General features: G+C 39.5%; 1 pseudogene; it reads right to left on the bottom strand.

The window, feature by feature from the left end:
• Positions 1 to 17,703: 17,703 nt before the first annotated feature.
• Positions 17,704 to 17,804, bottom strand: LOC120101196 (U6 spliceosomal RNA; annotated as a pseudogene).
• Between the last annotated feature and the right edge of the window lie 3,854 nt (positions 17,805 to 21,658).

Here is a 21,658-nt window from a genome sequence, read left to right as displayed (position 1 = left end):
AATACTGTGATGCCTGGGTAAAAGGTTTTTTGGGAACCATATTTTTAAAAAGATTGAGAACACCATAAGGAGAGAGCAAAATTTTATCTTTGTTACTGTTTGCAACACTTTTTCCATCTTTTTCTTCATGGGACACACTATTATGTCTGAAGTATTAAATATTATTCACAAGCAGCAATGTTTTCCTCATTTGACTTTGGGATATTAGTTTTTGATTTTCTATTTACAAATGTAACAATAATTGCTATTTTAGTTTGTTTAATTTTAGAAGTTAGAAATCTAAAATGCATTTCAATGGTTAAAATAAAGGTGCTTGTGTTGCCCCTGAAGGTGCTGGGGTCAGAGTCCCTAACTTTCCAAGGGTGAACGGATTTGAGCACTGAACTGATATTGATCTTTCCTTCAATTCTCTCCTGCTCAATTCTTTCTTCCATATTTAAGGAACCTCCTTGTTAATGACACACTAAGTACCTTGTGTACCTGAAGATACCACTGTGGATAGCACCAGGTAATAAGGATTAAAATGTAGACATCTTGGGATCATTTTCTGCATCTTTGTTGGGTGTCTGTATATGCCAGGTTACTTCACATGACAGATTCATGTCCTCTATTAGTGCTTGGTTCTACCTGGAACATTCTGTGTCCTCATTATGATCCATGTAATAATAGAACATTCTTAAAAAAAACATGTTATCATTCTTTCTGCAGCAATAATCAGTGAGCAGTTTGACCATCACCTTTCATCTATTCCTCACTGTTCATGTTTGAACAAAGGTCCAAAACATTTGGGTATCCTCAAGGGACACAGTTGGAAGAGAAGATGGCATACTTTCTAGGGTAGAACATTGTAAGGCTGAATGGGATGCATCAGAACATATACCAGGAGAGAACTAGAATGGGAAAGATCAGCCTATTTAAGGGAGGTAGTAGCTAAATGATGAAATAAAAGACTTTGATCTTCAATAAAAGCTTAAAAGCTCAAATTGTTCATGATAGAGTTAGAAGGAGGCTCTGTATGAAACACTGTGAGCATTGCTTTGAGGAGAGAAGCAAAAATGACCTTTCCTTCTTTCCTTCCTTCCTTCCTTCTTTGCTTCCTTCCTTCCTTCCTTCCTTCCTTCCTTCCTTCCTTCCTCCCTTCTTTTCTTTTCTTTCTTTCTTTCTTTCTTTCTTTCTTTCTTTCTTTCTTTCTTTCATTCCTTCCTACCTTCCTTTATTTTTTTGTTTTAAAATAGGATCTCCTATGAAACACTTGAACATGCAATACTCCTGCCTCAGATTTCTGAGGGTTGGGTTTACAGGTAGGTATGTGCCACATAGCCTAACTGGTTAGCTACCTATTTGCTATACCTAGACAATTGATGGACTGGTTTCTCTTATAAACATTTTTATAAATCCTAAATGGATTTTTTTTGGAGCTGAGGACCGAACCCAGGGCCTTCTGCTTGCTAGGCAGGTGCTCTACCACTGAGCTAAATCCCCAATCCCTCTAAATGGATTTTTAAAGGAAACCTTAAGTCAGCTAGTTCAGAGGTCATAAATTTAGAAAAGTGATAAATATTTTTGTTTGCAGTCCATCAAACTAAAAGGGTAAGATGGGATGGGGATTGGGGTACAGGGGGTTGGGTGTGGTAAGAACCAAGGAGAAAGGGCCAGAAGAATGAACAGAAATAGGCGACTGACACAGAGGGTGTGGGAGGCATCTCCAGATGGGGACTTACCAGGGATCTGGGATGATGGAGAATCCAGGGAATCTATGAGGGTGACTCTAGCTGAGACATCTAGCAGTGAAAAATATGCAACCTGAAGTGTCCACTTTCTCTAGCCAGGCAGGACTCCAAGTGGCTGTGTGTGCGAGAGAACTGGGAGGAGATGGGGGCTTTGATAAATAAATAAATGAGAAACAAAGAATAGATTATGTTCTGGCCAAAATAAAAATGTAAGTAATGATTAATTGCTGATTTACTTCAATATGTAGTTCCCAGACAAGCGAACAAAACAATAAAACCCATTAAACTGAAAAGAAAAAGACTTTTCTTAAACAGAAATAATACACAGTAAACACTGTGAGGCTCTTTGTTGTTGTTTTAAGACTGCAAAGACATTTTTCTTCTAGTTAAGTGACTATATGTATTTTTACATAGGAATTCAAGTCTAGCATAATTGTGACTAACATTGTAGTTTAATCATGAAAAGATGTTAGAATTTTTCATTCTTTTTTAAAGAAAAAATTTACGAAAGGATTTAATCATAGTTCACAGAGTGGATTTTTTAAGTGCAGAGAAATTTTAATTAAAAGCTTGATTCTTTTTGTATCTGAAGATAATTATGCAGACAAAGCAATACTTACTGACAATGGGGTTTGGAAAAAGGTGACTACAGACAAGGACGGAGATTGTGGTACTTAAAAATAAAACAAAACCACACTGCAACTAACAGAACAAAGCAGGCTATAAACTCATCAGAATTCATCATCATCAGAGTTTAATTCTATGGTACCATACTGTTATCTGTCAAAGATTCATACAATTAACAGAAAATATTTCCTAGTGTTTCCATGGAGCTTGAACATTCCACTGGAGCAGGCAGCCCACACGAGGCTAAAGAGCTATAAAATATTAATTCAGTACAAGCAAGTGTCCAACAGTCTGAACACTTATTACAGGTTAGAACGATTTTGCCCTAACAAATGACTCAGTTAAAGTGATCACCCCCAACCATTACAGAACAGGGCATATTTCCCACTTTCTTAAAATGTGTTTTTTAAAGCTTAAGATGATAAACACCATTTGCATGACACAGCTTTTAATTTTTACTAGTTATACCTTTTGAGAAATAAAAAGGAGGATGGTTGAACACCACCCATTAGTAAGGTGGTTGTAGCTTTTAAAAGAATAGGGTGGGAATGGGGCACACTGAGATTGTGACTCAAGGGGCTTTGTTTCCTTAGGGTACATCTGTTCATGACCCAGAGGACGGATCAATTTTTTGTTAGAAAAAAATGGGATTTTTGTCATAGCCAATGTCAAGAAAATATCTGAAAGGGAAGATGTGAAGCTGGATTCTAGCTGGCCACTCCTCACAACAGTTAATTAGGGTATCAGAGAAAACACCACTCTGATGAGAGCCTCACTGTGTGCTTCTATCCCTTATTAAGAATCTGTAAAATTTTGACCTGCATTGTGTAAAACTTTTGAATAAAATTCTTATTTCATAATTTATGTCCTATTTCAAAGACCTCTTCAGTTGTTGAAAGTATTTATAGTACAAGAAGCTGACATTTACAGCTAGTTGTTTGTAAACATTATTTGATAAGTATAAATGCAGAATGAACTACATGTGATTCCAGTTATGCTTGAAGTAATTCATTTTGGTGTTACTAATTTCACCAACTTCCTGAGGGCATTTGAGTCTGAAATCATATGATGGAGGGTACTTGGAATTTAGCAGATTACATAAAGTTATCATCTTAAAACCAGCTCCTAACACGCAAAAAATTTGAAGATAGAAAAAAAATTAAAAACTTTTTAGGCACACTGTTCTCATGAGTTTTTCCACATTTGATTTTTCACTCTGTCTGTAGCCATCACTCCTTCAGCTTTCCATGCTAATTTGGCTATGTCTGCAGGCTGTATTTAATGAATATAATGTGGGAATCTAAATACATATAAGGAAATGTATCAACCAAAAACAAAATGGAAGCCTCTTGTCACTGTGAAAATGATTTTTCACAAAAAGAATATGACATCAAGGGATTAATAGGAAATTTACAATTTAATCAAGAAAATAACATTAAAATTGTAAAAATAAATTTGTAAAATTTTATCTTTATGAGAATTTCAAGAGGAAGCTGCTGTAATATTACTATTCTTTATTTTCAGAGACTGTCCCAAAATTACCTATTAAATAGCACCAGCCAGGTAGGGAAACAAAAAGCATATATAGTCCAGTTTCAGCATTACCAAGGATACAAGTGGGAAAAAATGGAATGGGAAGGAAGGAAGGAAGAAGAGAGAAGCAAAAAAGGAAAAGAGCGACTTCCAGTTTTTTAGCTGGAGCCCAATCCTCTCTGATCCCGGCTCATAGCTCCCTGCTCCCAAACCCCATGGGAGAGAAAGCTTACCGCCCGGACAGGTGGGCACTCCTGAGACTGCACAGCGAGAGAGACCACCAATACTGCCCACCCCTGCCCACATGCCTGGCCCAAGAAGAAACTGTATAGGGCCTCTGGGAACAGGAAGATAGGTGCACTGGAGCTGCAGATCCCCTGCAGTCAAGAGACCTACCAGACCTGAAGGGAGCCAGTCAACAGCTCCCTGCACCCAAATGCCCTGGAGGGAAGAGCTAAACCTTCAGAGGGGCAGATACGCCTGGGAAGCCAGAGGAGACTACACTCTGCCCACATTTCTGAAGCCAGAGGAAAACACCTAATGCCATCTGGGACCCCGGTGCACAGGGGCCCCGGGAAAAGGTTGCATAGGCCGACCTGGTGACAGCCCTCACGGAGAGCTCAAAAGAAGCCCCCCAGGAGCAACTCCAACTGTGGGACCACAGGTAAGACCAACTATTCTGCTTCAAGTGACCTACCTGGTGGACTCAGGACACATGCTCACAGGAATAGCTAAAGACCAGTAGAGAGGAAAGACTACACGCCTGAAAGCAGAACACTCCGTTCCCATAACTGGCTGAAAGAAAACAGGAAAACAGGTCTACAACACTTCTGACACACAGGCCTACAGGATAGTCTAGCCACTGTCAGAAATAGCAGAATAAGGTAACACCAGAGACAACCTGATGGCAAGAGTCAAGCACAGGAACGCAAGCAAAGATGACATGGCATCATTGGAGCCCAATTCTTCACCAAAGCAAACACTGAATATCCAAACACACCAGAAGAGCAAGATCTAGATTTAAAATCACATTTGATCATGATGATGGAGGACTTTAAGAAAGGCACAAAGAACTCCCTTAGAGAAACGCAGGAAAACATAAATAAACAAGTAGAAGCCTACAGAGAGGAATCACAAAAATCCCTGAAAGAATTCCAGGAAAACAAAATCAAAAAGGTGAAGGAATTAAAAATGGAAATAGAAGCAATAAAGAAAGCACAAAGGGAGACAACACTGGATAAAGAAAACCAAAGGAAGAGACAAGGAGCCATAGATACAAGCATCACCAACAGAATACAAGAGAAAGGAAAGAGAATCTCAGGAGCAGAAGATTCCGTAGAAATCATTGATATAACTGTCAATGATAATGTAAAATGGAAAAAGCTACTGGCCCAAAACATACAGGAAATCCAGGACTCAATGAGAGATCAAACCTAAGGATAATAGGTATAGAAGAGAGTGAAGACTCCCAGCTCAAAGGACCAGTAAATATCTTCAACAAAATCACAGAAGAAAACTTCCATAACCTAAAGAAAGAGATGCCTATAAACATACAAGAAGCCTACAGAACTCCAAATAGATTGGACCAGAAAAGAAACTCCTCCCACCACATAATAGTCCAAACACCAAATGCAAAAAACAAAGAAAGAATATTAAAAGCAGTAAGGGAAAAAAGTCAAGTAACATATAAAGGCAGACCTATCAGAATCACACCAACTTCTCACCAGAGACTATGAAGGCCAGAAGATCCTGGACAATGTCATACAGACTCTAAGAGAACACAAATGCCAGAACAGGTTACTATGTCCTGCAAAATGCTCAATTAACATAGATGGAGAAACCAAGATATTCCATTACGACACCAATTCACACAATATCTTTCTACAAATACAGTCCCACATAGGATAATAAATGGTAAAGCCCAACATAAAGAGGCAAGCTACACCCTAGAAAAAGCAAGAAACTAATCATTTTGGCAACAAAACAGAGGAAAAGCACACAAACATAATCTCACATCCAAATACGAATATAACAGGAAGCAATGATCACTATTCCTTAATATCTCTCAACATCAATGGACTCAACTCCCCAATAAAAAGACATAGATTAATAGACTGGATATGCAATGTGGACCCTGCATTCTGCTGCCTACAGGAAACACACCTCAGAGACAAAGACAGACACTACCTCAGAGTGAAAGGCTGGAAAACAATTTTCTAAGCAAATGGTCGGAAGAAGCAAGCTGGAGTAGCCATTCTAATATCAAATAAAATCAATTTTCAACTAAAAGTCATCAAAAAAGATAAGGAAGGACACTTCATATTCATCAAAGGAAAAATCCATCAAGATGAACTCTCAATCCTAAATATCTATGCCCCAAATACAAGGGCACCTACATATGGAAAAGAAACCTTACTAAAGCTCAAAACACACATTGCACCTCACACAATAGGAGGCAGGAAATAATCAAACTCAGAGCTGAAGTCAAAATTCTGTGCATGTAGACTTTTTTTTAACATATTAACAAAGATGTTATGACTCATCCTCTTGAAGAAGACATTTTACCTTTTTGGTCACTTTCTCTGGAACCAAATTGTATCTTTATAGGTGAAAAGTCTAATGTAGTTCCAGAGTTTATTTTTTCCTGTCATCTACCTTTCCATATGGTTATTTTCCACTAAAGCTTCAATATGCTTTCCACACTCATGCCTTCTCTAATTTCTCTAAAGTGTTAGTTGCTGTCTTTTAATTCCACATGTTCTGCTCTAAGAAACGAGAGCAGCAAAAAGAATAAAAGCAAGTGACCTTGGAAGGGAGGAGGTTGGGAGGACCCTCTAGAATGTACCAGAGATCTGAGAAGTGAGAGACTCTCAGGACCCAGGTGGGGAGCGGTAGATGAAAGGCCCTACAGTGGGGAAGGGGAACTAATTAAATACACCTCCAGCAGAAAGACAGAACATCAAGTGAGGTATGGGGTTGCTATCCCACAGGCAAAGCTCTGACCCATAATTCTTCCTGTCTGAAAGAAATGCAGGGATGGAAATGGAGAAAAGCCCGAGGAACAGAAGGTCCAGTGATAGGCCCAAAGTAGGATCCAGCTCTTGGGGAGGCCCTAAGACCTGACACCATTACTGAAGTTATGGGGTGTTCACCAAAAGGGACCCACCATGACTGCTCTCCTAAAGACCCACCAAGCAGCTGAAAGAGTCAGATGCAGATATGTTCATATGCAGATATGTGAATTAGAGAAAACCTGGAGGAAGCTGAGGAGGAGGGCAACCCTGTAGGAGGAACAGTAGTCTCAATTAATCTGGACCCCCGAGATCTCATAGACAGTGGATCACCAACCAGGCCGCATACACCATCTAAGATGTGGCCTCCAACACATCTGAAGCAGAGGACTCCCGGGTCTGGGTTCAGTCAAAGAAGATGCACCTAATCCTCAAGAGACTGAAGACCCCAGGAAGAACCCACCTGGTGGGGTGGATGGGCTGGGGACATCCTTGTGGAGACAAGGGTCCAGGGGGGATAGCCGGGTGGGTGGGGTGGAGGTATGGGATGTGGAACTCTCTGGGTGTGGACCTGGGGGGGAATAAAATCTGGAGTGTAAAATTAAATAAGAATAAATTTGAATAGAAAAAACTAGAAAAAAGAAACTAGTATCTTCATAATGCTTGACATGTTATTTATTCTTCTCAATAATTATGAGCTGAAATGTTAAATATTAAGTCCTACTTTTCACATTTATATGCTAGTATAATGCTAAGTGTTTTTTAAATGTGATAATTTTTACATGAAAAATTTCCTATGTTACAAAAGATGGGCAAACTAATTATATCATAACAATGAAATTCTTTCTACAAGCTTCTATTCATTAAAGTGGATTTACAAGGCCAAGTATGATTCTCTATATTTGCCTTAGTATGATGTAAATGTTGTCTAAATATATTGCTGTTTCTTTACATCAACTATAATTAACCCAAAGCACAATTAACACAACATAAGTAATTAGTGTAGTGTCTGCTGATTATGGTCAGTAATCTAACTACCACTGAACCTTTATTTTGTTGATGGAGTAGATTTATCATGGTTTTTTAAACTCCAGAATATCCTAGGAAATGGGGGGGGGGTGGTGATACCTTTTTCTAGCAGGAGAGGGAATACAAATATTGGTTTCAACTGACACTGTTTATTATGTACCCAAAAGTAATGTAGACATTTAGCATTTATATTTAGACATTGTTGTATCTGTCAATCACTTTTTTCTTCAATTTCTTTAGATGATTTTTCACACATTTTACCAAAAGCGATCTACAGATTCAGTGCAATCCCCATCAAAATACCAATCCAATTCTTCAAAGAGTTAGACAGAACAATTTGCAAATTCATCTGGAATAACAAAAAACCCAGGATAGCTAAAACTATCCTCAACAATAAAAGGACTTCAGGGGGAATCACTATCCCTGAACTCAAGCAGTATTACAGAGCAATAGTGATAAAAACTGCATGGTATTGGTACAGAGACAGACAGATAGACCAATGGAATAGAATTGAAGACCCAGAAATGAACCCACACACCTATGGGCACTTGATTTTTGACAAAGGAGCCAAAACCATCCAATGGAAAAAGATAGCATTTTCAGCAAATGGTGCTGGTTCAACTGGAGTTCAACATGTAGAAGAATGCAGATCGATCCATGCTTATCACCCTGTACAAAGCTTAAGTCCAAGTGGATCAAGGACCTCCACATCAAACCAGACACACTCAAACTAATAGAAGAAAAACTAGGGAAGCATCTGGAACACATGGGCACTGGAAAAAATTTCCTGAACAAAACACCAATGGCTTATGCTCTAAGATCAAGAATCGACAAATAGGATCTCATAAAACTGCAAAGCTTCTGTAAGGCAAAGGACACTGTGGTTAAGACAAAACGGCAACCAACAGATTGGGAAAAGATCTTTACCAATCCTACAACAGATAGAGGCCTTATATCCAAAATATACAAAGAACTCAAGAAGTTAGACCGCAGGGAGACAAATAACCCTATTAAAAATTGGGTTCAGAGCTAAACAAAGAATTCACAGCTGAGGAATGCCGAATGGCTGAGAAACACCTAAAGAAATGTTCAACATCTTTAGTCATAAGGGAAATGCAAATCAAAACAACCCTGAGATTTCACCTCACACCAGTGAGAATGGCTAAGATCAAAAACTCAGGTGACAGCAGATGCTGGCGAGGATGTGGAGAAAGAGGAACACTCCTCCATTGTTGGTGGGATTGCAGACTGGTAAAACCATTCTGGAAATCAGTCTGGAGGTTCCTCAGAAAATTGGACATTGAACTGCCTGAGGATCCAGCTATACCTCTCTTGGGCATATACCCAAAAGATGCCCCAACATATAAAAAAGACACGTGCTCCACTATGTTCATCGCAGCCTTATTTATAATAGCCAGAAGCTGGAAAGAACCCAGATGCCCTTCAACAGAGGAATGGATACAGAAAATGTGGTACATCTACACAATGGAATATTACTCAGCTATCAAAAACAACGAGTCTATGAAATTCGTAGGCAAATGGTTGGAACTGGAAAATATCATCCTGAGTGAGCTAACCCAATCACAGAAAGACATACATGGTATGCACTCATTGATAAGTGGCTATTAGCCCAAATGCTTGAATTACCCTAGATCCCTAGAACAAACGAAACTCAAGACGGATGATCAAAATGTGAATGCTTCACTCCTTCTTTAAATGAGGAAAAAGAATACCCTTGGCAGGGAAGGGAGAGGCAAAGATTAAAACAGAGACTTAAGGAACACCCATTCAGAGCCTGTCCCACATTTGGCCCATACATATACAGCCACCCAATTAGACAAGATGGATGAAGCAAAGAAGTGCAGACCGACAGGAGCCGGATGTAGATCGCTCCTGAGAGACACAGCCAGAATACAGCAAATACAGAGGCGAATGCCAGCAGCAAACCACTGAACTGAGAATAGGTCCCCTATTGAAGGAATCAGAGAAAGAACTGGAAGAGCTTGAAGGGGCTCGAGACCCCAAAATTACAACAATGCCAAGCAACTAGAGCTTCCAGGGACTAAGCCACTACCTAAAGACTATACATGGACTGACCCTGGACTCTGACCCCATAGGTAGCAATGAATATCCTAGTAAGAGCACCAGTGGAAGGGGAAGCCCTGGGTCCTGCTAAGACTGAACCCCCAGTGAACTAGTCTATGGCGGGAGGGCGGCAATGGGGGGAGGGTTGGGAGGGGAACACCCATAAGGAAGGGGAGGGCGGAGGGGGATGTTTGCCCGGAAACCGGGAAAGGGAATAACACTCGAAATGTATATAAGAAATACTCAAGTTAATAAAAAAAAAAACTGAGCATTCAGCAGTCACTTATTCTCTGCACAATGAACAGTTTTGAGTCTCTGTGTTAGTGACAATCTAATTTAAAAGGTAGCCTCTCTGATAAAATTTGAGAAATGCATCGATCAGTCTATGGGTGTTATAAGAAAGACTTAGGAATCAGTTAAATACTATGACCTATTAGCACAGTAATAGCAAAATGTTCTCACTTGAGGACCATGATCTATCTAACTACAGATTTTTACCTCTAGTAAGTGTGTCAGGTATGGGCTTTTCACAAGGAGCAGCTTTAAAACCAATAAAAATGTGGTCAGCTATTCCCCATGACATTTCATGTCTCTGTTTTACTAGTGGTAATATCTTGGCAGGCAGCTCACAGGATTCATAGCTGGATAGAACTGATGTTTACTTTTGACCCTTGATTGCATGCATAGCACTTTTCAGCACTACGGCAGCTAGACAGTAGGGATGAAGCTTCCACATCAATAATAGCTTAAATTATCCATGTTATGTGGCTCAAGTATATGATAATTTCAGCAATAGGGTCTTACTATCAAGTTCTGAAGGCTAACCAATAAAAATGACACCATCCTGAAATATTTGGGAATCTATGGGACCCAACTGGTCAACAACTCCATTCCTAACATTGAGCTTCTTGTTAGTATAGTATCTTGTAGGGATATTGTTGCCATGTTTTAAGGTAATCCATTTAAAATCCTTATATTTATACATGTTTATATTTTGGAAGGTCTGAAGTAGTGTTTTTTTATGACTTTTCAGAAAGTATTAAATATATTTCCCAATATTTCTTTCCTTGTTTTGCATTGTCACTTGCATACCATTTAATATTTTCTATTTCATTATCTGACACTGTCACTGTGTTCTGTCTTCCCACTCTAAATCTTTCACAATGGCCCAGTATTAATTTCCTGACCTTTGTAGATATTTCAAATGAAATACACATGTCTGAAGATTCAAAGCTGACAGTCACAAAGAAGTGAAAAAAATGTGATTTTTGTCTTTTTGGATCTGGATAATCTCACTCAGCATGATTGTTTCCAGGTCTATTCACTTACCTGTGAGCATTAATTTTTCTTAATAGCTAAATAATATTTTATAGGATTAATGCAGAGCATTAATCTACTGTCAGACATGTCGTAGGTAGAAATGATTTTTCCTATTCAGTGGGCTGTCTCTTCATTCTCAAGCAATCATATATTTTTTAAAAATTGGATTTTTTCAAAAATATCATCTATGTTTTACATATTTTATCAATTGTTTCCAATATTGTTCTAAAATACAAAGTAAAATATCCATTAAAAGTAATTGATGAGAGTCAGTGGTAAACTATTATAAAATATGCTTTTAAATTTTATATGGATAGGATATTTACCCCAAAATTATCCCCACAAATTTTACTTTTATTTTCTTAAGCTACAATAGGAGTTTGCTACATATAGTTGGTTTTGTTTGGTCTATTTTCCCCACTTGAGCACTCCTTTTCATTTAGATATTGGGTAGGCATAACATTATTCCGTTTTCAGGTAAGCCAATCTGTTCTCAGCTGTGTTACAAGCTCCTTGGAGAACAAGGAGGCAGCTGACAACTGACTGTGTTCTCTGCAGTGCTTATCACAACTCCTACCTGAAATGGTTTTCTATTGAAAAATTTTTCCTCTCGCCCTATAAGGATGTTTCTAATTACAAATTATTTAGTCACATTTTTTTGAAGAATATCATTTCAAATTAATTTTTCCCATGAAGACTGTGTCTCCAAGGGTTAGAACAAGTCTTTTGAATTAAGATACCTGAATCCGAATTCCAGCCTTGACATTTGATTGCTCTGCAAATAATTTGCTCTTAGTTCTCAGCTTCTCCATCTTTAAAGTGAAGGCATTGATAATGCTTACATATAGATTAAATGAGCCAAAATAAGAGCTGGGAATGCAACTCAGTTGTAAAGTACTTGCCTAGCATGCACGAGGCCTAGGCTCAATCTCCAGCACTGCAAAACAAAGTAGTTCAAGCCTATATCTATATATGTATATAAGAGGGCTTTGTAGTTCCATAGAATTATGGAACAAGAGGATTCAAAGAAAAATTTGAAGTCAGGATGGAAAGAAAATGAGAATATATTCTGACCTTGAGAAAATATTTGACACTTCTTAAAGTGATCTCATTTGTAAAAATTTAAAGGGATGACTAAATTTAATGTTTTTCAGGCTCATAAATAGAAAAAAAAACATATGTGAGACCATGTGTTAAGTACCAAAGCACTGCTAACCTATTTATTATCATTATTACATACGAATGAAAACACTGAATTCTCATTCATGACTTTGGACGAATTATTGTTTACTTGTTTGCTCTACATTTTAACAGTGTGGCTTACTAGAGATCTCAGGTACAGAGTAGGTACATAAATGAAATGAGCTAAAATGTGTGTAAGTCTAGCAAGGTACCTCTAAGCAATGTATAGGGAAAAGTTAGTTTTCATACTCATTTAACAAACTTGCAAAATAGTCTGTGCCTAATTTTAAACATATCTGGGAGTATGGTTAAAACATTCTGATTGTTTTGTTAAAGTTTTTGATGAGTAGTTTTGATAGGTGCGAGAGGATAATATAAGCAAAATGTATGTTAGAAAACTATCCTGACATAAGTTTCTATGTTGACATACATTCTGCTTCAAAATTTGTGAAGCCTATTGAGGGGTTTGTTTATTTTTATTTGTGTGTGTGTGTGTGTGTGTGTGTGTGTGTGTGTGTGTGTGTATGTGCATGTGCATGTGTGTGTGTGTGTGTTGTGTTTGCTTTTCAATTAATGTTACATGAATGAAAACCAACAAGAAAAGACAGTCTTAATGCACGCCATATAAGAAGTCCTTTTTATTATTTCTTAGGTAAGCAGCATCTTTTAGGTTTTCATATCACCCTTTGTTCCTACAGGGATGAACTGTTTGGCACTGAAGCCCTCAAGGCTATTATATGACAATTGAATTTTTAGTTCAAGATGGTTTCCTATTCTCTGCTTAAGCACTTTATAACAAGGTGTAGTCGTTGTTGAACAGTTTAAACTCAAGCAACAATTTTCCAACTTGTAGACACTATCCGTTGTGAGAGATTTTGTATTAGTGGCAAAAAGGTTTCTATATATTTTTAGTATGAACAGTGGAGGCTAATTCTGCTCCTTGAAAAGTCCAATTTAAGGCTGTTCTTTCATTTGTCCTTCCAATAGCAAATCATTCTTATTCTCAAAACTTGAGAAATTTGGCAGGATTCATAATTAGCTTACAAACCATGACACCCTGAAGGTAGACATTACTTCTGCTTTAAACATTACCATAGCAAAACTTTTTGGCAGATGATTCATTTCAGCATTACTGGAATATATTGACTGTTATGAATTATATCATTAAATCCCTAATAAATACTTGATAGGTACTAGTAGCAACCTGCCTTGTACTCAGTACTAAACACACACATGAATATCTTGTGATACTTTTCATTTGCACTATATCATTCAATTTCTATCTGGGAACATGACAATTCTTGTAGAACACAGGAAGAAACCAGGTAAGAAAGTCACTTACTTTTTCACTTTTAAGAACTTGTGAGAGACAGAACTTTAGTTGTTTTTCTTTTTTCTTTTTTAATTCAGTGGGTTTGTTTTTTAGATACATGCATCTTTAATAAACTATAAATGAGAAAGGAATGACTGAGTGCTATTAGGTCAGTTTTTATTAATGGCTGATTCTATTGCAGGTTAACCTCACTTGATGAGTTTGATTACAGGAAGGTGTAAGCTCTTATTATGTTATCTCCATTCTATTGAACTGTGCATAATCCAATAAAGAAACAATGTCTTTAGTTATTTTGTCTCTTTATTATTTCTAAGGTAGTTTACTCAGTGTGGGTGTTTGCTGAAAATTGTTGACTGTATAACTACTTGGCAGGAACAAATTAAAAATTAGCAGCAGATAAAGTTCAAGCAGCTGCCCTCAATGATCTTTGTTAGAAAGATGTTGACAAATGATGACTAATCACTTTCTAACTTTGATGCTAAAACATAAGGTTTAAAATTCTTTTTCACTTTTGCTTACATCACAGTCATAAATGCATTTCCCCCCTTTTTTTTACCCTGAAAGTTTGAGACAGGAAAGACTGTTGGATTCTGGTGTGAGTAATTGTGCTGTTTGTTTACTTTGTGCTTGGTGATAAAGAGAAAGGATTTTGGATTTTAGTAATGCTCAGAGTTATAAATTAGTTTGAAATTAGAGGATCCATAGTAAAATCAGATCTTAATTTATAGCTGTTGGATTATTAATGTTAATGTTCTTTTGGTGTGACAAAATGTCACTTTTAATGTGAAAAGAGTCAATAGTTTAGCATTTGAAAATACATTAGGGTTTTATTATTCAGTGGTTATAATTTTTTATAATCATTTGATCTCTTCAGTTGTGTTCTTTTTTTTTTCAACATTTTTTTATTCACTTTATATACTGATCACAGCACACCCCCCATCCTCTCTTCCCTGTCCCTTCCTTACAAATCCTTTCACACATTTCCCTCTCCTTTCTCCCAGAGAAGTGGGGCACATGGGTACCACCCTACCTGGGACATCTGGACACAGCAGAACTAGGCACATTCTCTCCCACTGAGGCCCAACCAGGCAGTACAGGTAGGAGAAAGGGATCCAATGGCAGGGAACAGAGAAAGCTGGAAACAGCCCTTGCTCCACTTGTTAGGGCACCCACAGGGACCCTTGTATGCTATCTTTCTGGTGGCTCAGTGTTTGTGAGTCCCCATAAGCCCAGGTTAGTTGACTCTGTAGGTCTTGTGGTGTTCTTGACTCTTCTATCTTGTTCAATCCTGTCTCTTCCATGAAACTCCCCAAGCTCCTCCTGCCGTTTGGTTGTGGCTCTCCACATATGCCTCTGTCCACTACTGGATAAAGCCTCTCAGAAGACAGTTATGCTAGGTTCCTGTCTGCAAGTATAGCAGAAAAATCATTAATAATGCCAGGGCTTGGCACTCTCCAGTGGGATATGTCTCAGGTTGGGGCAGTTGCTGATTGGCTGTTCCTCCAGTGTCTGTCTCTTCTGTATCCCTGCATATCTTGTAAGCAAGACAAATTATGGGTTGAAGATTTTGTGGGTGGATTGATGTCCTCCTCCTTCTTTCGGGCATCCTGCCTGGCTATAGGAGGTGATGACTTCCGTCTCTATATCCCCTTCTGGTTGGAATCTCAGTTAGGTCACCCCCTTAGACATCCATATCTTCCAGGCCTCCAGCTAGTTCCAGAGATGTCCCCAAGCAATTTCCATTCTCACTTCCAGCCTTTTCCTGCCCAAACCCGATCATTATCTCCATTCTTCTCATCCACTCTCCTACCCAGTTCCCTATCTTGATTTACCTCTTATGATTATTTAGTTACAGCTTTAGAGTGCATTTCCCTGATGATTGAAAACATTAAACATTTCTTTGTATTTTTTGACATTCAAAATACATGTGTTGAGAATTCTCTGTTTAGCTCTGTAGCCCATTTTTCCTTCACTTTTTTATTGGATATTTTCTCTATCTACATTTCAACTCCTATCTCCCTTCCTGGTTTCCCCTCCAGAAACCACCAAACTCACTCCCCCACCCCATTCCTCCATAAGGGTGATCTCTACCTACCTCCCCACTGTCTCCCACCTACTTGCCCTACAATGGGGCATCTGGCCTTGACAAGACCAAGGGCCTCTCCTTCCATTCCAGACAAGGCCATACTCCACTACTTATGCAACTGGAGCCATGGGTCCCTCCATGTGTACTCTTTAGTTGGTGGTTTAGTCCCCAGGAGCTCTGATGGGTCTGATTGGTTGATAGTGTTGTTCTTATGGGGTTGCAAACCTCATCAGCTACCTCAGTCCTTTCTCTAACTCCTCCATGGGGGACCTGTTCTTAGTTCAGTGATTAGCTGTGAGTATTCACCTCTGTATTTGTCAGGATCTGACAGAGCCTCTCAGGAGACAGCTATATCAGGCTGCTATCAGCATGTACCTCTGGGTATTTGGTTTGCTTGTGTCTAACTTGAGTTCTTTAAATACTTTGTATGTCATTCCTCTGTTGAATGTAAGGTTAGTCAAGGTATTTTCCAAATATGCAGGCTGCTGTTTTGTCCTGTTGATGGTATCCTTTGCCTTACAGGAGCTTTTGAGTTTCATGAGGTCTCATTTATCAATTGTAGACCTTAGTGCCTGCGCTATTGGTATTCTGTTCAAGGAAGTTGTCTCCTGTACCAGTGCATTCAAGGCCATTCCCTACTTTCTCTTCTATTAGATTTATTGTGTTTAGTTTTATGTTGAGGTCTTTATTCACTTGGACTTGATTTTTGTGCAGGGTGATAGATATGGATCTACTTGAATTCTTCTACGTGCTGACAGCTAATTAGACCAGCACCATTTGACAATGATGCTTTTGTTTTTCCATTGAATGGTTTTGGATTCTTTGTCAACTATCAAATCCACAGGTCTGTGTGTTTATTTTTGGGTCTTTGATTCTGTTCCATTGATCTATCTGTTTTTCTGCCAATAACATGCAATTTTTATTACTATTGCTGTGTAGTATAGTCTGAAGTCAGCGATGTCATACCTCTAGAAGTTCGTCTTTTGTACAGGATTATCTTAGTTAATCCTGAGTTTTTTTCCTTTTCCATTTGAAGTTGAGAATTGCTCTTTCAAGTTCTGTAAAGATTATTTTTGCAATTTTTATGGGAATTTCTTTTTTTTCAACATTTTGGTTCTTTTATTTCCTCCCCCTAATTTAGGAATTAAATAAAAAGTACTTAAACTAGATTTGAAAGCTAAGCAGAAGTCAAAGTGAGGACTTTTGCAAAACCTGTTCCAGGAGGTCGGTCACTTTTTGTTGAAAGAAATTAAATTCCACCATTTGAGTGAAGGATTTCAGATCTGCTTCCATGATGCGGAAATGAAAACATTTTACACAGGCTGCATGTAAATGGGGTGAGTCACCAATCCATATCTGGCCTTCACCCATCTGTAGATTGCTTTTGGTAAGATGGTCATTTTCCCTAAGTTAAGCCTACTGATCCATGAGCATGGAAGATCTTTGTATCTTCTGATATTTTCCTCAATTTCTTTCTTCAGAGACTTGAAGTTCTCGGCACTTGTTTGGTTAGAGTCACACCAAAATATTTTCTATTATTTCTGGCTATTGTAAAGGGTGTTTTTTCCATAACTTTTTCCTTAGCCCATTTATTAAGTGTATAAAGGAGGACTCTCGCATTATTTATGTGTGGGTTTCAGTGTGTGATTTAAGTTTTAATTATGTTTCTTTGATGAATGTGGGTACCCTTTCATTTAGGGCATAAATGTTTAGAAGTAAGACCTCATCTTGGTGGATACTTTTCTTTAATGAATATAAAGTGTCCTTAAAAATAGGGAATGCTTCACAACTTTATCATCTTTGCTCACGGGCCAGGCTAATCTACTCTATTGTTCCAAATTTAGTATATGTGTTGCTGAAGTAAGCACAATTTGGTATATTTAAATAACAATTTATTTATTTATTTATTTATTTATTTATTTATTACTTTAGTGTACAAGTGTTTTGTTTGCAGGTGTGTGCACCATGTGTGAACAGTGCCCATGGTAGCCAGAAGAGAGTTCAGGATTGAGTCCCTGGAACTTCCAGAACCAGATATTTAGGTGCCATCACTTGTGTGATAGAACCAAACTCTGGTCCTCTGCAAAAGCAGAAAATGCTCTTAATTGCTGAGCCATCTCTCCAGCCTGGTTCTTTGCTTTTACCTAACATTTGTCTATGAAAGACAGGCTCATAGGCTAATATGAAATTAAGTAGAAAATAAGGCCAAAGGAAGGAACCCAACCCTAATTTTCTTTAGGGAATAATATAGAACAGCTACCTTCAGTTTTGTAATCACCACTTTTGTGTGTAACGTTAGGAAGATCATAGGATGTTCAGGGAGATTGAAAAACACTGTTTCTGGTCATGAATGTGAGGATATTTTAGAAGATATTAGCATGGGAATTCATAGACTGAGTACATAACCCCACTATTTGTTTGTTTGTTTGTTTGTTTCTTTATTTATTGATTGAAAATAGAATCTTCTTTCATACAATTCATCCTGACCACACTTTTCTAGAGCAGGTCTCAAAAGACAATAATCAAAAATGTCAAAACAAAATGCAATAAGGCAAAATCCCTCACACCAAGGCCAGACAAGGCAACACAACAGAAGGAAACACAGCCCAAGAGCAGGCAAAGAAGTAAAAGAAATACCACTTCCCATAGTTAGAAGTCCCACAAAACTATCAAGCTACAGCTACAACATATATGCAGGAGGCTTGATGCAGATCACTATGGGCTTTGTAGTTGCTGTTTGAGTCTCTGTGAGCCCATATAAACCCTGCTTAGTTGGGTCAATGCTCCAAGTCCTCCATCCTCTGTGACTCCTATAATTTTTCTGCCTGATCTTCAGTGGGATTCCTAGAACTCCAAGGAGAGGGACTAGAAGGTGACCTCGAATTTAGACTTTCTTTCCACATAACATCTGGCTGGATCTCTGTATCTGCCCTATCTTCTGCTAGAGGAAGTCTCCCTGATGACAACTGGAAAAGACTTCAAACTTAGGTCTTTGTGCTATCCAGTCTCTGGTTCTTGGTGATTCAAGGAGTATCAAGCATAGGATCTCTTTCATGGAGTGGGCTTCAAGCTAAATTAAATATTAGTTGGGCACTCCAAAAAGTTCTGAGCCATTATTGCCCCATAACATTTTAGGCAGGACAGATTGTAGGTTGAGGGTTTTGTGTCTAGGTTTTTCTTTCTGTAGCTTGCAGAATACATTCCTGACACTGAGCCACCAAGCAGGCAGTGTAAAGAAGCTGGCTTGAGGCCCCGGACCCATATACTGCAGAGGACAGCCTAGTCTGGCCTCAGTGAGAGATGATGCACGTAACCCTCAAGAGACTTGAGGCCCCAGGGAGTGGGGAGGACTGGCAGGATAGGTGTGGGTGTGGGTGGAGCAGGGGTGGGGTGGGGACATCCTCTTGGAGATGGGGGAGGTGGTATGGGATGAGGAATTATCAGAGGACAGACCAGGAAGGGTATAAGGACTGGCCTATAAAAATTATTAAAGGTATCTTGTTCTTTTCCCAGCCCCAAGTTCCCAGAAAGAAGACTCAGTTTAAAATAAATTTACAAATACCTTGGCCATATAATTAGGCTCTTCTCAGACTAACTCATAATTTTAAATAACTTCTTTATTCTAATCTACATTCTGCAATGTAGTTGGTACATACATGTCCAGATACTCTGAGACTGTCTCATCTCACTGTCCCAGGTAAATCTCCTGTACCTGGCTCTCTCCTAGAATCTTTTCTCCTCCTGGATATTTCACCTTTCATTTCATGCCTAAGCCACAGGACATCAGATTTCTTATTGATAGGTGCCACATCAATACAGACATAAGATAGTCTCCCTATAACTTTCCTTTTAAGTCAAATAAAAGCTGTTTTTCTTTCAAATATAAATTGAGCCCAGGAGCGGCAGGACTTCTGCGCCTGAGACACCTCCGGAACCTGAAAGAAACAGACCGGATAAACAGTTCTCTGCACCCAAATCCCGTGGGAGGGAGAGCTAAACCTTCAGAGAGGCAGACAAGCCTGGGAAACCAGAAGAGACTGCTCCCTGCACACACATCTCGGACGCCAGAGGAAAAAGCCAAAGACCATCTGGAACCCTGGTGCACTGAAGCTCCCGGAAGGGGCGGCACAGGTCTTCCTGGTTGCTGCCGCTGCAGAGAGCCCCTGGGCAGCACCCCACGAGCGAACCTGAGCCTCGGGACCACAGGTAAGACCAAATTTTCTGCTGCAAGAAAGCTGCCTGGTGAGCTTGGGACACGGAAGCAGAATTTCTCTAGGAGGCACGGTCTGTGTTTACCGGAAGTCCCACACCCGCGGATCCCGGCCCGCAGCAGCTCTCTGCTCCCAGACCCGGTGAGAGAGAGACCCAACCGCCTGGTCAGGTGGGCACTCCTGAGGCTGCAGAGCGGAAGAGACCACCAACACTGCTCACCCCTGCCCACATCCCTGGCCCAAGAGGAAACTGTATAAGGCCTCTGGGCTCCCGTGGGGGAGGGCCCAGGAGCGGCAGGACTTCTGCGCCTGAGACACCTCCGGAACCTGAAAGAAACAGACCGGATAAACAGTTCTCTGCACCCAAATCCCGTGGGAGGGAGAGCTAAACCTTCAGAGAGGCAGACAAGCCTGGGAAACCAGAAGAGACTGCTCCCTGCACACACATCTCGGACGCCAGAGGAAAAAGCCAAAGACCATCTGGAACCCTGGTGCACTGAAGCTCCCGGAAGGGGCGGCACAGGTCTTCCTGGTTGCTGCCGCTGCAGAGAGCCCCTGGGCAGCACCCCACGAGCGAACCTGAGCCTCGGGACCACAGGTAAGACCAAATTTTCTGCTGCAAGAAAGCTGCCTGGTGAACTCAAGACACAGGCCCACAAGAACAGCTGAAGACCTGTAGAGAGGAAAAACTACACGCCGGAAAGCAGAACACACTGTCCCCATAACTGACTGAAAGAGAGGAAAACAGGTCTACAGCACTCCTGACACACAGGCTTATAGGTCAGTTTAGCCACTGTCAGAAATAGCAGAACAAAGTAACACTAGAGATAATCTGATGGCGAGAGGCAAGCGCAGGAACCCAAGCAACAGAAACCAAGACTGCATGCCATCATCAGAGCCCAATTCTCCCGCCAAAACAAACATGGAATATCCAAACACACCAGAAAAGCAAGATCTAGTTTCAAAATCATATTTGATCATGATGCTGGAGGACTTCAAGAAAGACATGAACACACTTAGGGAAACACAGGAAATCATTAATAAACAAGTAGAGGCCTACAGAGAGGAATGGCAAAAATCCCTGAAAGAATTCCAGGAAAACACAATCAAACAGATGAAGGAATTAAAAATGGAAATAGAAGCAATCAAGAAAGAACACATGGAAACAACCCTGGATATAGAAAACCAAAAGAAGAGACAAGGAGCTGTAGATACAAGCTTCACCAACAGAATACAAGAGATGGAAGAGAGAATCTCAGGAGCAGAAGATTCCATAGAAATCATTGACTCAACTGTCAAAGATAATGTAAAGCGGAAAAAGCTACTGGTCCAAAACATACAGGAAATCCAGGACTCAATGAGAAGATCAAACCTAAGGATAATAGGTATAGAAGAGAGTGAAGACTCCCAGCTCAAAGGACCAGTAAATATCTTCAACAAAATCATAGAAGAAAACTTCCCTAACCTAAAAAAAGAGATACCCATAGGCATACAAGAAGCCTACAGAACTC

The sequence above is a fragment of the Rattus norvegicus genome, chromosome 2 (genome assembly GCF_036323735.1).
Source record: "Rattus norvegicus strain BN/NHsdMcwi chromosome 2, GRCr8, whole genome shotgun sequence".
Taxonomy (NCBI): domain Eukaryota; kingdom Metazoa; phylum Chordata; class Mammalia; order Rodentia; family Muridae; genus Rattus; species Rattus norvegicus.
Note: the sequence above shows the minus strand (reverse complement) of the source record. Positions and strands in the feature narration are given on the sequence as shown.